Below are 18330 nucleotides of genomic sequence, written 5' to 3' on the forward strand. Positions count from 1 at the left end.
AGACGCGGAAGCAATATTCAAACATTCAAACATTCAAGCATTCGAGCATTCCTTCAAGCAATTGAGCATTCTAAGTCTCCATTCAAGGCTAAGTGTTGCATTCAAGACAAGGATTCAACCATTGAAGAGGAGATCACATACAACATACAACATACTACATACATTACACCTTCGCATGTAAGAACACAAACATTCTTACAACAAGGTATCAGTACTTGTTTACATTACAAACATTTACATTTACAGCATTCTCATTTCTTGGTTAATTCCAAAACTGGGGTTTGACCTAAAGGAAAACCCCTCATCCCTAACCCCCCAATCGTCCTCTCTTTTCTGTGTGTAGGTTGTAGGTACGCGGCTGTAATTGAAGATCTAGAATCCCTGTGCAGAGACGAACAGATCCCCCTTCGTTTCGTGGATTTTTCGGAGGACCGTGTGCACGCCGGGCACCATCGTCCCGTCAACTTTCGCTCAAATTTGCAGAACAGCACCATCTCGATATTTTACTGCTAATTCCAGGTCCGCAGCTTCATCCCATATCCCTATCTCTATTTATAAGCGAATCTTTCCTACTTTACATGAATTCCTAGGTCAATCTTTCTATCTACATTTCTTTACAAAAGAGGGTATCCTTGATGTCTTAACCCTTGAAACTCATTTAGAATCCAATCTTACATTGCGTGGGATTGGATCTTGTGGGTTTCAACCCCTCTTTTGAATGTAAAGGCTCCCCTAAGTGAAAACCATCAACCCTAGTGACTCTCCCTTCTCTCTCCTTGGAGTTGGGGAGGGGAGAACAACTAGGGTTCGATTTTTCCGCTTTACATTTTGGTGAACCCGACGTGAACATCCTCATTCTGATTATTCATGGTTAGATCTGAAAATTTTGCTTTCCTAATTATATTTCCATGTTTGATCTTTTGCAAATTTTAGAGGTTGATTGCATAAAAAAAACCCTAAAATTTTCTTTTTAGTAATTAAACTTGTGAAATGTTTAATTGTTAATGCTTGTTTCAAATCTACCCTTCTATTGCAAATTATCAATTCATATTTGTGCTTTAATTCTGAAAATTAAGTGGTTAAATGTCAAAACCCTAATTTTTAAAACCTTCTTGATTCAACCTTTGACTGATAATTTCACTGATCAAAACACCTCCAAATCGGCTGTAACTTTGGATTCCGCAATAAAATCACAATATCTTTCATCCCTGAAAATTTGGAAAAAAGTTGCAAGGACCGTGTGCACCTCGAGCGCCATCGTCCCCGACATTTTTTCTGAAATTTCGGGAGCTAGATCTTACTGTATTTTTCTGCTAAAATCCAGAATTTTGGCTGATTTTATCAATTTTAACACTTTCAAAATTACAATCAAAGTTGGTCTAGCGATTGCTTGGATTGAGGCTTCTAATCATTCAAAAATTGTTGAAATTAAAATTCCTATCAAAATTGTGTTTCTTACAGTCCTAAATCTGAAAAGTGTGTTGGCATTCATTCAAAATTTCAGTGTTTTATTCAAATTTTTGTAGTTTGTGACTTTTGAAATTAAGTGTTTAATTGTAACAACCTTGATTTCCACTTTCAAAATTTGAATTTTGCATGAAATCGAGTCAACTTTTAAATTTCAAAACTTGCATTGCTTTTGGTATTCCCTCTAAAATCATAAAATTCAAAATTTCAGTTTCCCTCTCTTTTTCAAAATTCAAATTTTGCATTTTTCAACAATCTTGGTAGGGTTCAATTTTGAGATTGCAACTTTAATTTGGCCTATCTACAGATCGTAAAATCACTCAATTTTTTTCAGATTAGCTTTAAAATCATCATAACTGTCATCCCTGAAAATTTCGAAAAAAGTTGCGAGGACCGTGTGCACTCCGTTCACCACGGTCCCGGACATTTTTTCCGAAATTTCAGGAGATTGTCCTGATTGCATTTAACAGCTTAAATCTAGGAGATTGGCTGATTTTATTGAAATTTGCTACCTCTAAAATTCAAAATCTTCTCTCTTTCTTTAGTGCATGAGTTTTACAACAATAAGCCCTACTTACACTATTCCTGTTAGACGAAGCCTTAGAATTAAGTCTTTCCAAGGTGTAATTACCAAGGAGATGGAACCTAATTTGAATGGCCTTTTTAACAAGGACATGGGTAATTCCTCTAATCCTCTTAATGATGAAGAAGCTCTCCATGAGGTTTCTGTAGAACAACTTTCAAAATTGGATAACCAATTTGATGATTTTCGACAATGGATGTCTCAAGAATACCCCGATAGTGAAGCTCTTTCATTAATTGAGGGTCTAAAACGTATGGTTCAAAGTGATAAGAATGGAATTGATATTTTGCGTGGTATTGCACACATTGTGGATTCGAATGTGATGCCTATGAAGAGTTGTGCCGAAACTTTAGGTTATACACAACCTCCTACTCAAGTTAATCATTCTATTCCTTTGACAACTCCTATTGCTAGTATACCTACTTTTACATCAAACATAATGACTACTTCAATACAAGACATTCCTCCTATGATCACCAGTCATGGGGGAAATCCCTCTTCTTCAATCAACCCTCTTCCTTCATTCAATCCGACTTCTTCATTCATTCCTTCAATGAGTGTTCCTATTATATCTCCACAAATAAACATGACGCAAGGGGGCAATTCATTTAACCCTTCCATTCCTCCTTGTAGTGTTCCTCCTTTCCAATCATCTCCTATGACTAACTATCATAGTGTCCCACCACCTTACTCTCTACCTTCTTTCAATAACATAACACCTCCATCACAATCTAACACATCTAATACGAACTCTTCGACTGAAGCGACCATTAACAATCTTGCACAAACTGTCTCTTCTTTACAGCAACAAATTGCCTCTATGAATCAATCTAAGTTTAGTGTGCCCACATTTGATGTTGCGAGCCCACTTTCTCTTGACATTGTTTGAGCTATCCCCCCTAAACATGTTGAAATTCTGTATTTGGAGCTTTATAATGGTAAGGGTGATCCTCTAACACATGTTAAGACCTTTCAAACAATATGTACCGATTTTGCTTATGACTAAAGGTTGCTCGCAAAACTGTTTACTAGAACATTAAGAGATAAAGCCCTACAATGGTATTGCTCGTTGCCTTCTTATTCTATTACTTCTTTCGAACAACTTGCAAATGCTTTTATTCAACAATTTCAAAACAACATAAGTCCTAAAGTTACTTTGATTGATTTAATGCATTGTAAACAAGGTGTTAAAGAAAAAGTGACTGATTTCATTGGTAGATATAAGCATTTGTATGCTCAAATTTCCTTTCCAGTACCTGACAATGATATTCAAAGAATCTTTATTTCTAATTTACAAAAAGACATTAGAGAAAAACTTCTGTTTTCTGAGTTTACTTCTTTCCAACAGTTGTGCGCAACTCTTCACAATTATCAACTGACTGTGAGTCAAATGGAACAAGCAAATCCTATGGCTCTGAGTGATAAGGGTGATAGTAGTCAACAACCATTTGGGAAGTTTAAACCGAATAGAGAGTCCATTAAATTCAATGAAAACATCATCAACAACAATGTGAATGCAGCATCAGGTGTGCCTCCTATTTCTAAGTTTTTCAAGAAAGAAAGAAAGTTTACTCCTTTGAATGAATCATTGCATAGTATTATGAATAAGTTATTGGAACAAAATGTGCTCACTCTCCCTCCTATAAAGCAAATACATCCTACAAAGATTAACTCACCCTATTTTGATAACAAATCTTTTTGTCAATTTCATCGTCATCCTGGGCATGATACTGAAAAATGTTTTGCTTTAAAGGGTAAAATTCAAGATTTGATTGATAATAATACTATCTTTGTTTCTGGTGTGAATGATAAAGGCAACACATCTGTAGCTCCTCCTAACCAAAATCTTAAGATTTTTACTGATCCATTGCCTTCTCATACCTCTAATGCGATTGATACTAATGATTCCTCTGTCTCACCTGATGATCTTGTGTCTATGACTCCGAATGTGATTAACTTTGTAGAGTAGCAGAAAATCCCTAAAGAACCTTCCATCACATTTGATTCCAGTGAAACTATCAGAGCACCTGATGGTCCTTTATATATAGTTGCAAAAGTCAAGAATACACCTTGCCGTGGACTGCGTATTGATCCTTCTTGTATGGTTAATATCATTACTGAAGAATTTCTTTTTTCTTTGCAATTGAATCAAGTGATCTATGATGAAACAAATGTCATTGTGAAACTATTTGATGCATTTTCTTCTCCTGCAATTGGTTCTATTACATTACCTATTGAGGTCCATAACAAATCCCTTGATGTGGACTTTGCTATTATTCCATCATCTGAACAATTTCGTGTGAAGCTAGGCTATCCTTGGCTGTCTTCCATGAAAGCTATTGCTTCTCCTATTCATAAGTGTTTGAAATTTCCCCATAATGGTGAAGTTGTTACTGTCAATCATAGTCTCTTTAAACCAGCTGAAAGAACTTCTAGCGTTCCTATTGATTACTTTTGGCCTAAACAATTCCAATCTCTTCCTCCGCGAAGTGATCATCTTTTCAAATCTTATCAAAAGTGGAAAAAAGATATGATCCTATCTCTAAGTGAACCTAGAACACCCAAACTTGATATTCCTATCATTCTTGAGAAGGAAGTTCTTCCTTTGAAAGATAAAACTAATGTCTTTCCTCAAGAAGATTCCCAACCCATTCCTATGAATGTAACTATGCCTATATCTAATAAACTTCCTAAAAGTAGACCTATACCTCCTCGTCATGATGGGCTTGGTCTCCTTCCTAAACCAAATATTCCTCCCTTATATGGGGCAGTTCCTCCTCCTTCCTCTTATGGAGAGAAGAGACCTTCCTCTTCTCCTATTGTTCAACCTAAGAGACCACAACCTAAACACCCAAGTGAAAAGGATGAGAACATTCCTCCTCCTCAATCTTCTCAACTTCCTACTAAGACTAGACGAAATCGTTCTGCACGTAAACGCTGACGAAAGCGTCGTCTTAGAGCTCAGGTAGCTGCTTCTCAAACTTTGCAATCCCCAAAAACACCTTCAGCCAATATTATTCCATTTTCTCCTCAGCCGACGATTGAGCCAAAATCTCCTAAACATAAGATGCATGATGGTCTTGATCCTGTGCGAGTTAAACATCCTATTTTTATAAATCTTGATGATGATATAGATGAAAATGTTATTCATGATGAAAATATTACTCCTATTCATTCTGATAGTGAATATGAATATGTTGATGTTGATAACCATTTATCTAACGAATTTTCTAAAGCACTTATCCTAGCTCCTAGACAAGAACACCGTGGCTTGGGATATGAACATAGCCCTTGTTTGGATCTTGTGATAGCTCCATCTGCTGTGTTGGATGTTCCTCCTCTAGCGTGTTTCCTACCTTCCCGAAATATTGATCAGCAAGATCGGGGGGTAGATGACGTGCTAGACTAGTTCATTAGCATAGCAGATTCTCTCCTCCTCTCTTGATCTCTTTTGTTACTTCTTCTATGTGTTATTCTCATTCTTCTATTTGTTGTCCTTAGTGTTGTCTACTTGAGGACGATGCAAAGCATTGAGATCTCTTTTGGTCTCTCTCATGTTGACTCAAAAGACACATGTGTTCCCTTCTTCTAGGTGACCTTCCTTGATTGGGGAATGAAGAACAATTATGCATACATACATATGATACACATGAATTATCATATAGCATACTGACCCCGAGGAAAGCGAAGTCACCTTGTGCTTTGTGTTCTGTGTCTATTATCCTTGGGCTTATCTCACACTTGGGGGCTAAATCCTTGTGATAACGTGCTCCTTTCTCATTTCTTATATGTATCACTACCTTAAAGAAATCTCCCCCGGTGAGGCATGTGCGATCGATTTAACGTAGGGGGGCATACATCCCGTCCATATCTTTTCAAGATACTTGAAAATTTCTTGACAAATTTAACTTTGCCTTGAAAATTTTTGATATCTTTCTTGCATGACTCATAGTGAGGGAACCTTACTACTGACAGTCATGGTTCTCCCTCGTGATCTTCCCTTTTACTTTGTCAATCGAAGTCGTAAGATCCTTAGTCTGGGGGCTTGGTGTATCTTTCCTCCTTGACGTGGTGAAATTTTTTCAATGTTGTTTCCTTGTACTTTACCGGAAGTATGAGCGTACGCTTATACTCTCGCTAAAGTGGGGGCTAAATGTAGCGTCCTAAAATTGTGACACTTGCAATTTTGACTGCATTTGGGTCTTCATGATGGCAGCGCAACGTTGAACCTGAATGGAGACCCCGAAACCTGCTTTTGACACCAAAAACTGCATTTTCTGCACCCTGGCCTGATCCTCCTTGCACCCTGTTGTCCCTGGAGGTGGGACCATGGCGCCCAGCGCCCTGGTCCCTGACCCTATTTTGGGCCTGGTCTCTTATGGGGTTTCGGGTCTTTAAGTTTGCAAATTGGAAAATAATGTTTCCTGGTCGACCTAAGGTCAGGAAAATCAGTCTATCAGCCCTAATTGACAAGTATATAAACAACATTCCCTCTCTCAAAAAGAAGGGGGAGGACATATGTGAGCAAGATGCGGAAGCAATATTCAAACATTCAAACATTCAAGCATTCGAGCATTCCTTCAAGCAATTGAGCATTCTAAGTCTCCATTCAAGGCTAAGTGTTGCATTCAAGACAAGGATTCAACCATTGAAGAGGAGATCACATACAACATACAACATACTACATACATTACACCTTCGCATGTAAGAACACAAACATTCTTACAACAAGGTATCAGTACTTGTTTACATTACAAACATTTACATTTACAGCATTCTCATTTCTTGGTTAATTCCAAAACCGGGGTTTGACGTAAAGGAAAACCCCTCATCCCTAACCCCCCAATCGTCCTCTCTTTTCTATGTGTAGGTTGCAGGTACGCGGCTGTAATTGAAGATTTGGAATCCTTGTGCAGAGACGAACAGATCCCCCTTCGTTTCGTGGATTTTTCGGAGGACCGTGTGCACGCCGGGCACCATCGTCCCGTCAACTTTCGCTCAAATTTGCAGAACAGCACCGTCTTGATATTTTACTGCTAATTCCAGGTCCGCAGCTTCATCCCATATCCCTATCTCTGTTTATAAGCGAATATTTCCTACTTTACATGAATTCCTAGGTCAATCTTTCTATCTACATTTCTTTACAAAAGAGGGTATCCTTGATGTCTTAACCCTTGAAACTCATTTAGAATCCAATCTTGCATTGTGTGGGATTGGATCTTGTGGGTTTCAACCCCTCTTTTGAATGTAAAGTCTCCCCTAAGTGAAAACCATCAACCCTAGTGACTCTCCCTTCTCTCTCCTTGGAGTTGGGGAGGGGAGAACAACTAGGGTTCGATTTTTCCGCTTTACAATTAAAAATCCATAAAAGGCCATCTTTAATAAGTTGGGCACCTTTTTCAAGAGTATCCCAGATACAAGAGCCCCTACCCACTAAACTAAGAAGAGGTACCTCATGATCATTAGCACCAGGGAGATACTTGTGTGTTATAATCTTGGCCCGGTCCTGATCCTAACTGTTACACCACCTCCAATACAACTTAGCCGCCAAGGCCTTGCTAACCAAAGCAATAGATCTAAGGCTAAGACCCCCAACATGTCTCGATCTACAAGTAGATTCCCATTTAACTAAACTCCACTTAGAAAAAAGAAAACTACCAGACCAAAGAAATTGATGGGAAAAAGCATCGAACTCTCTCACAAAGCTGGAGGGGGGGTCCTGCACAAAACACCTATAAATGGGAAGTGCTTGCACCACAATCTTCAGAAGAATCACTCTTCCAGTAGAGGATAACCACCTATAAGTCCATTGATTAACCTTACAATGAAATTTATCCAAAATTTATTGCCCAAAATCTTCGTGCTCAACCCCCAAATCTAAAGGAATCCCGAGGTACAACAAAGGAAGGGGCCCCGTCTGAAATCAAAGGATCCTTGCAATCTTATTCTGAATAAGCCGAGGGGTATTAAAGAAATATATGGATGATTTATCTTCATTAATTTTCTGACATGAGCCTTTGCAATAGATATCCAAAGCTTTCCTAAAATTCACCGCCTCATTGATTCTGGCCCTACCCATCAAACCTGTGTCATCCACAAACTGAAGATGGGAGTAGGGAGGTAGAGAATTACTCCAACTCTAGCCCTGAATAAGACTATGTCTCACCTAGGAAGTGAGAAATCTGCCAAGACCTTTAGCCATGAGAATAAATAAATAGGGAGATAAAGGGTCCCCTTGCCGAAGCCCCCGCGAAGCGCTAAACAATTATGAGGGTTCCCTATTAATAAGAAATGAGAAAGAGGTAGAAGTCACACAACTAATAACCCAATTCACCCACTCTTCTCCAAAACCAAAAGCCAAAAAGATCTTCTGTAAAAAAATCCCAACTCACCCTATCATAATCTTTGGCCATGTCAAGTTTAATCAACATAGCCTTCTCCTTAGAGGAAGCCATCGAATGAATAGCCTCCATTGCTATCACAACTATATCAAGGATCTGTCTTCCATCAATGAAACCACCTTTCTCCTTAGAAACTAAAGTGCAAAGGAGAGGTTTGAGTCATTCAACAATCAATTTAGTGATTATCTTGTAAACAACATTACATAAAGCAATAGGCCTGTACTAATCCAAGATATTAGCCCCCTCCTCCTTAGGAATGAGAACCAAGAAGGTAGAATTCATAGATTTGAGCATTTGTTTATTCCTATGAGATTTTTGAACCACATCTAGAAGATCATACTTTATAATCTCCCAAAATTATTGAAAAAACTCAATAGGAAACCCATCAGACCTAGGAGCCTTGCCTTTTTTCATTTGAAACACAACCCCCTCAAGTTCAGACAACAAAATGGGGTGCAAGAGAGAATCATTCATTTTAGTAGAGATAAGAGGGAGATCCTCTTTGGTAAACAAATTAGAAAAAAAAATGACAACTTCCGTAGCAATTTCCTTTAGATGAAAGATGAACCCCTTCTGAAGAAATGAGAGAGGTAATAGAGTTACCATACCTACGAGCCTTAACAGAATTATGAAAAAAAATAGTGTTTCTTTCACCTTCTTGGAGCCAATCCACACGAGACTTGTATTTCCAAAAAATCTCCTCACACAACTCCCACTCTTTTAAGTCTTTTAGAGCAAGGGACTCGGCCATACTGAGCTCCACAGTCATCCCTTGATCCCTAATTTGACATGTAGCCTCATCCAACTTGGATTGAGCTGCCATCTTGTGTCTATGTAGGTTCCCAGAACATTGTTTATTCCACCTCTCTAGCCTGTATTATACATGTTGTAATATCTTCCCAAAGGAGTACATAGCTCGCTTGTGGGCAGGCACCCCTTCATACCACCAATCAACCATAAGATCCCTCAATGACTAATCATGAAGCCACATCAATTGAAATTTGAAAGAGGGATTTTTGGAGGTTCTAAAAGATGTAATAGAAAACTTAATAGGCCAATGATCAGAATCCCTCCAATCAAGAATTTCTAAACTAGTGGACCACCTATCATGCACCCAAAAGCAAGAAACCAAAAATCTATCAAGCCTTTCAGAGATAGCCTCAACACTACTCCTCCTATTATTCCATGTAAAGACACCATTAATTGGCTTCACATCAATGATATTAAAGAGACCAATATTATCTCTGAGTAAATTTGAGGAAGAATCAAGCCTAAATAACCCACCTTGCTTTTCCTCCAAACTAGTAACGACATTAAAATCTCTAGCCAAAATCCAAGGGAGAAAAGGATCCTGAGCCCGAACAAGATTGATGTTAGCCCAAAGATGAGACTTACCCACAAGATCAATAGGAGCATAAATATTAGAGAAGAGGCATCTTTCTCCAGTCTCAAAGCTAGAATCGACCATAGAAATGGAAGACCTACTAGAAAACCACCACAAAGGGGAAACTTTCCTCGGGTTCCAGAAGAAAGCAGCCCCCCTAAACTGCCATGAGATATCACTCCCTGCCAAAGCCCCTGGTGCCAAACACGCAAAGCACAACTGGCCAAACCATCCACTGAAAGCTTGGTTTCCTGAATAAAAACAACATCATTAGACTTAGAGTCAATTAATCTACGAACAACCTTTTGTTTAGGGATGTTGTTCAACCCCCTTAAATTCCATGAGAGCACAATCATTTATGTGTTTGAGAGAAGTGAGAATCAATGGGCTTCACATACCCCGACTTAGCCAAAGTATCACCAATAAGCTTAACCTTTTCCTGACACATTTTTCATCCACTCCTTAAAGGTTTGTCTAAAGAACCCTTTTTGAGGATCTTCTGTTGCAAGCCTAAAATAGGTGGGGATTTTTTACTCTTCACTGAACCTGATGCCACTATAGTGGAAGGAGGAGTAGACACCATGACCACTGCACCTTCGGGGGCCTATGACTCACTAAGATCTTTGTTGTCTTGAACATGGGAAGGCAAATCCGTAACCATTTGAACATCTTGTTGATTCTCCAAAGATAGGGCCCAACCCTCTTTCTTGGAATCCTCATCTAGAACCTCATGCTAAAATTGGGCACCCAAGGACATTTCAACTGGAACTCCTTCCTCTTGGACCAAATCCTCTAGAACCTCAAACCTATTTAGGGTGACATCATTTTTCCTATCCAACCAGGTTCTCTTCTTTCCCTTGTCTTTATTTCGAGGTTTCACAGGAATGAAGTCATCTTTATCAACAAGACCATTAGGCATAGGGGCTTTCCCCTTATCTTCCCCCATAACAGAGTGAGGAGGATCAGAAACAACCAGTTTAGAAGATTTATTTCTGGGACATCTTCGTTGTAAATGACCATACTCATGACAAATTTTGCATCTAAATGGCAGGGTCTCATAGTCCAACTGTTGGATCCAAGAAGATGTCCCCAAAAAAAATTCCATAGAGTTTGGCAAAGGATTATTTAAATCAACTTCTACACATATACGAGCGTAGGAAATTACCTTTCGATCTTGAGTTTGTGAAGCTAAACCCACAGGTTTACCAAGAAGCAGTGAGATTGAGTGAAGAATATCTTCTCTCCAAAATTCCAATGGAAGCCTCGACAATCGAATCCACACGGGCACACGAGAGGGAATCTCTTTAGTAGAATTAAAGCCAATATGCCAAGGTTTGATAAAGAGTCCCACCTGGTTGAAAAAATAAGGGCCACCCTCAAAAGCCTTGTTCCTGTCTGCCAGCTTGGAAAAAATAACTAGAAAATAGTTATTGGCTGCCATAAGTAGCTCCATGTCTCCTTTAGGATTCCAAACATGTCGTGTCCAAGACTCTAAAACATGTATAGAGAGGCGAAGACCAATAAATTTGCATATGAGATCATGGTTGCACAAATATTCAACATCCTTTGAAATTTGCTCAGGTTGAATAACCAAAACTAGACAATCTTGGGATCTCTCCAAACAACCATTCACCTTTTTCATGCGAAAAGGCTCTTTCAAAGAAGAAGCACCCTGATTGGGAATGACCAATGTGTTCCTTTCCACATGCATGCATCAAATGAGACGGATCCGCCATATCTAGATCTCCAGAGACCATCTGAGAAGAGGATAATCCTCTATTCTCCATGGATCTAGAGAAAATGCCAAAAGAAGAAAAAGAAGAGGGGCGGAAAACCCAACCCCAAAACCTCACACACCCGAACGACAACCCAGAGCAGAATAAATAGAAAAGGGTTGCAAAAAAAACCCTGCGACAACCCAGAAAACCCGAGCACGGGCAAGCAAAAATTGACCCCCAACAAGCAAGAACCCCCACCTCCCCCTCCCCCACCCCTAGAACGAAGCAAGCAAAGTGCAGGACACAGGCTAGGGCACTTCGACCCTAGCATGACACCCACACACACACAAAGCCATCTTCAAATCTCCATTTGATAAACTGATTATAAGATTGCAATGATAAAATTAATTAAATAATATTTAATTAATTTTAAGAGGAATAAGGACCAATACAATTATTTAAATTAATTATGTGGAAAGGGTTAAATTAATTAAATATTAATTTAATTAATTTTAGATGTCTACAACTTCAAGTTATTAATTAATCGTAAAAAATATAATAGGTAATATATATTATATAGTATTATAATTTATAATATGTATATATATATATAGCAAAGGGCCAAGACCCATAATATATATTAGATAATAGAAAATATAAGATTACAATAGGTGTAATGCTACATTGAAGGAGAGAAACCACTTGAACAACTGAACCAAAAAATAATTCCATGAACTCAATCCTAAACCCAACAATAGCAGTTCGGAATTCAGCCTTTCCCTTAAATACAAATATATTACAATTCTTTGAACCCAAGAGGCACGAGAAGAAAATGAAGTGCCTACCACATATGTTGGCACTTTCAAAATAGAACTCCTGCATCCACTAGGAGTGTAGAGCCACTGATTACAACCAAAAAGATGGCAGAGGAGAAGCCAAAAGAGTATCCAACATTGAAGTTGAAGAAGGCAAAATGAAAGACGAAGAGATTGGAACCTGAAGCCACCAGCATGAGGAAACTGATTTCACAATTTGTTGGCTATAGACTATCAAAGCCTGAATAACGAACCAAAAACTCTCTAACTCAAGAGAATAGGCTGACTCCATAGGTTTCGGGAATGATTACCAGTAGCCGTGTGGGTCAAGTTGAGCATGAGTAAAGAGTTCCCATAAGGATTGAAATTTGTTCGCGGCCAAAGGGAACAGTGGTTCTCCAATTTGATATGCATTATGATACAACCAAGTGAAGAATGGAACATGGGAGCTAAATCTGACGCCATCGATGAAGGAGAGCAACATCAACCTAGAAACAGACTCGTCGAGGATTTCCATTTTGTTCAAAAAGAATCCAATCCAGTTATCTCTTGTGAAGACGTTTTAGTTGGCTAGCTGGGAATTAAGTTCCTCCCAGGTGTACATAGTTGTATGCACAAAAGAGTCGGCAACTAGCTTAGTGAGATCCGTTGACCATGTTAAGTCCATTACCAGAGAAGCGAATCTGGAGGCAGCCATGGAGGAATCAATCTTCCCCCAACAGTTGTCGAAGATCCCACTCTACATTTATGAATGGAATTGCAAACACCTCCTATAGAGACAGACAGGGTGCATTCCCTTGTGGCCAAATATTGTAGTAATGGACTTGCAATACTATTCTCTCTACCATGATCACTGAGCTTCAGGAAGGCCGAACTTGGAGAAGAAGAAAAACCAATCCTTGGCTTTAATAAACCCACGACACATGCGAATAAAGCACGATAATTTTTTCTCTTTCTTGGTTTGTGCGAGGTTATCATAAGTTGCTTCAAGGATAATATTGATATATATTGTTTTAAAATGTTTATTATAAGATATAAATTTATTTATAATATTTTGAAATGGTAGGATATAATTATTTTTAATTTTTACAATATTTTAATATAAATTTTAAGAATGGTTTTTATTTTCTTATATGAATATAGAAATTAAGTCAATTTAATTTTTTAAATATTTTTAATATGTTTGTCTTAAATATGGTATCCTATCAAAAAAAAAAACTGTCTTAAATATGAATTTAGAAACTTATTGAAATGATGGTATATAATTGTTTCAAATTTTAAAATATTTTAATTTATATTTTTATAATACTTTTTTATTTTTCCATTAAAATTTATAAATTTAGTCAATTTAATTTTTTAAATATTTTTAATAAGATTATCTTAAATATGAATTTGAAAACTTGCTTTTGATATTAAAAGCAGCCAAAAAACAAGGGAGCTGACCCATAGGAACATTAAGAAGACCTGTGGCAGGACCACTGTCCGCATATAATTAGCAGAGTTACAACTTTTTGCCTCTATCAAAAACAATTATCATTCTACGAGAGTTTATCAAAATTAAAGCAGTAATAAGCAGAGTTTTAGACATTTGCCACACAAGGCAATAAACATAGAAACTTAAACAAAAGCATAGGCTAACGCTATCCGCCCATAGGCTACTAAACGTAGACAAAAAACTAGCTTTCCTCCGCATTCAGAGAATTGCTTGTTTTTCCCATGGCTCCTCTTGGGGAGGAGCTTTCTTGCCCATTCCTTGGTGAGGAATTTGAACAGGGCCTTGTAGTCCTCGTCATCCTTTCCTTTACCTTTGGACGCACTTTCCTACATGAGGCACAGAGTGGTAGCTGAGCAGCACATAACATTCAACACAAATTTAGAAACATCGCGATTTTGGACTCCGTCGCCTCCAGTCTGCTGGTGATAACCTGTACATTATCAGAAAGGGCCTCCATCTTTTTCTCCAGCTCCACCAGGTTGTTTTCCTCCTCTTTTATGCTACTCGCCTCCTCCACAACCATCATTTTATCCAGTCTGAAAGTCGGGGAGGGGAAATTTGTAGGCTCCGGACTCTTTGAAGAGGTGGGGCTTTCAGAAGTCTGGGTGGAGCTAACAGAGTGAGGGGTTGGGTTATGGTAAAGCAAAACCACATTATCAGTCGGGATGGAATTTCCAGTGTCATGCGAAGAGGAGGGGTCTCTCAGAGATTTTTCTAAGGGTTTAGAGGCAAGCCTGCTAGAGCGACAGGGGGTATTGGCCTCATCGATAATATCCATGTTAGAATCAATCTCCTAGATTCTGACTTTCTTGGGAGTTCTAACCTCCTCAGGTGAGTGCTTTTAAGTTTTCTTGCTGCAAGAGCCAATTTCCGGGAGCCGAGGGGGGATAGCATCATTTTTAGCAGAAGGGTGGGTCGAAGGGCTAGTATTAGACACATTCTGGATGGAGATGGAACGGGGTGGGCAAAGGGAAAGGTGGAAGTTGTACAGGCGAAGAATGAGGCCTTGGTGGAGGATAGGGAAATCTTTCCCTTTTTTCTTAACTTCAGCAATGTCCTTAACATTAGCGTCCAGAGAATGCAACAAGAAAAATGGAATGGAAATATAGTCCTTATTTCTCAAATGGTTAAGGAAAGGGAGATGGTAGTAATAGAAGATACCATACCTTCCCTCCAGCGTGAAATACTTCATCATAATATAACAGGTCCCTCATCCCATGGGGGAGGGAGCTCCTCCCTGTTGAAACCGCTAGCCCTCTTAACAGGGTGTTCACCCACGTGAAAGAACTGGTTCAAGTTGGTGGTATCCACAATACAACTCTGCTTCTTCCATTTCCTTCCCTCCATAGAAAGACCCATCGCCTAGGTTATGACCTCTTCATTGATTTCAAACGAGATACCCCCCATGGCAACTCTTTTGTCTTCCTAGGAAGTAACAAATTGCCTGGAGAGTCTTTCATCGTTTCCCTTCATATTTTCCATGAACTTATCAATGCTGCCCTCCGAGCATACGAACCACACCGCTGGTTTTTCTCTGAACTCGTCCACTTTATCGAGTTCCAGTCTAAGCCTGTCCCCCCCCCCATTCTTGGTTCCTCCAGCTTAACAACATGAATGTGAGTCCTTCCAGCAAAAATGCAAAGCCGAGGCAGAATTAATGCAAAGTTGATATAAAATCTGTGCTGAACTTGAGATAAGAGGACATAATAATCGGGGTGATTATTATCTCTTATGTCCAAGTAGATATCAAAATTAGGAAATCTATTAGGAACGTGTAGACCTTCAATCGATCTAGTGTGATTTGACCTTTCCCTTCCTTCACCTTTATCATCGCCATTTGGATCTGTCTGGGTAATAACTAGGGAATAATCATTCTTGATATCTATACTGTCATCATAATTTCATCCCTTGTGAGAGTGGTGACTAAGCTTGCCTTGGATACGTAGCCATCTGAGATCATAATGGGCAGGATTCCCATCCCAACTTAAAATTTGAAATTGGGTTTCCTTCATCTTTGGGCAGATAAAACGGTTCCATCTTGGACATAGGCTTTTTCCTTTTCTAATATCACCTTGGTGGTGACCGGCAACAGACTGGGGTCCCTCCAACATCGTAAGCCATTTTGCAGTCTTCACACTGTCGCCATGGAATCGACAGCTTCGTTTCCTTCTCTAAAAATATGTCGGATGGTGAAGCCATCCAGGTTGGCCAGAAGGCTCCTGACAGCCCTCAAAATGGACTCCACTCTCCAACACGTCGTAGATATCCCTTTCACCATTTTCACAATAATCTTTGAGTCTCCTTCAATTTCTAGCTGTTTAATTCCTATGGAGTTGGCAAATTTCAGACCCCATAGGAGGGCCATTCCCTCTGCTTGAGTGATAGTATTATTCTTTAGGTTGCCCATGTAGGTTGCCACAGTGATCCCCAAATGGTCGGGGATGATTCCACCCCCCGCTTGACAAGTATTTTGGGTTGAACCATCAAAGTTCAGCTTATACCAGTGTAATTTTGGGTTTGACCATTTGGTCAAACTTCTTTTATTTTTGGCACTGTTGTTGAAGATTTCAAAACCTAGGGGGAGCTTCCATCTTTCAGCAATTTTTTTCTCTATCCAATTAGGGGGATTAGGGGGGGTTTTCCATTTTGTCACTGCTATGTTTTCAGAGATCATCTTAAAACAAATGTGAGCAACACTATTAGGAGGGGTTTCAGTATCTCTAAACATTATGTTGTTTCTTTTTCTCCATAAAGCCCAACAGATGTGCAGTGGTATTTGTTTCCATAATTGGATGATGAGGGGGTGATGGGAGGGGGGATTCCATCCAAAAAAAACCATTTAATGTCATTCTAGAAGACCCAATAGAGACCACATTTTTGAAGAGTGTTAATCCATAGATGTTCAGCAAAGGGGTAGAGGACAAACAGGTGGTCAATATTTTCCTCGTTAGCTTTACATAGGATGCATCTTTTGGGGAGATGGAACCCCCTCTTTTTCAGGTTATCCAAAGTGAGGGTTTTACCATGCATTAGGGACCACCAGAAGAAATTAATTTTAGGGATTAGCTGAGGGTTCCATATTTTCTTCCAGCACTCAACATCTGCAGGGGGTCTCAAGAGTTGTTTGTAAGTAGATTTGACTGAGAAGGTGCCCGATTGGGTCTCTTTCCAGATAAATCTATCTTCATGAGAGACGAGAGGGATTCTAGGTTCCATCATAATGTTTTGAAGGTCTTGAGCTATAGGAACTAGGTTAGGCCTGTTGCTGAAGACCTGGACAATGTTCCTCCACCCTCCCCTTCCAAGTTCCATATAATTAGCAATGTAATCCCCCAAGAGTCCTTTTAGGTGGTGCATAATTTGGTGGAAATGAGTGTTAGCCAAGGGCCTGTCCTCCGCCCAAATGTCTTCCCATAATCTCACCTTCCTACCATTACCAAGTTGCCATTTCAATCCTTCTCTTACAATCAATCTACTTTTCAGGATGTTATTCCATAACTTGGAGCCTTGGGGAAGGTCGACCGTACTCAAATTGTAATAGAATTGCTCCCACTCCAGGTACTTTTCTCTGATAATGTTACACTAGTCCACCTCACCTTTATCCAGGGTCCATCCATTTTTTTCTATTAGCACCTTATTCAGGGCATTTATCTTTCTTATACCTAGACCTCCCATTGATTTGGGTAAGCACACGCTATCCCAATTGACCAAAGCAAGGCGCTTTTTCTCCTCCAGGCCCGTCCATAAGAAGGTTCTTTGGATTTTCTCAAGTTTTTCCCCCATGGCACCTGATATTTTAAACATGGACAGGAAGTACATAGGAATTCCCTATAGGGAAGCCACGAGGAGTTGGAGCTTCCCTGCACTACTAAGGAACTTCCCTTTCCATCCAACAAGATTTTTTTGCATCCGTGCAAGGATAGTGTTCCAGAAAGTGGGAGTGACTTCTTTGACCGTAAGGGGGAGACCAAGGTAAGTCCCCAGTAGAGCCGCAGTCTTGCACCTAAGGATAGAGAGAATTCTGAGTTGGAGATCATTAGGAGTGTTGAAGAAGAAGAGATTACTCTTCTCATAATTGATACATTGTCCCGAGGCCTTGGCGTAATCGGCCAGTAAGTTCTTCCACTGTTTAGCCTCCATGACAGAAGACTTGCCAAAGAGAAAGGTGTCATCCATGAATTGTTGAATATTAGAGGGGGGTGGCATGGAAGCAGCTTTGAATCCTTGAAGTCTTCCATTGGTAACCAAGTCAGCCACATTTCTGCTCAAGACTTCAGCAATCATGATAAAAAGGTAAGGGGACAGAGGGTCACCTTGCCGGATACCTTTCTCTGCTTTGAAGCAACCCCTAGGAGTCCCATTAATCAAAACTGAGAAGTGGACCATGGTAACACATTCCCAAATCATATCCACCACCTTTTGGTTTAAGCCCAACTTTAAGAGAGATTTGAAAAGAAAACACCAATT

The sequence above is a fragment of the Cryptomeria japonica genome, chromosome 9 (genome assembly GCF_030272615.1).
Source record: "Cryptomeria japonica chromosome 9, Sugi_1.0, whole genome shotgun sequence".
Taxonomy (NCBI): domain Eukaryota; kingdom Viridiplantae; phylum Streptophyta; class Pinopsida; order Cupressales; family Cupressaceae; genus Cryptomeria; species Cryptomeria japonica.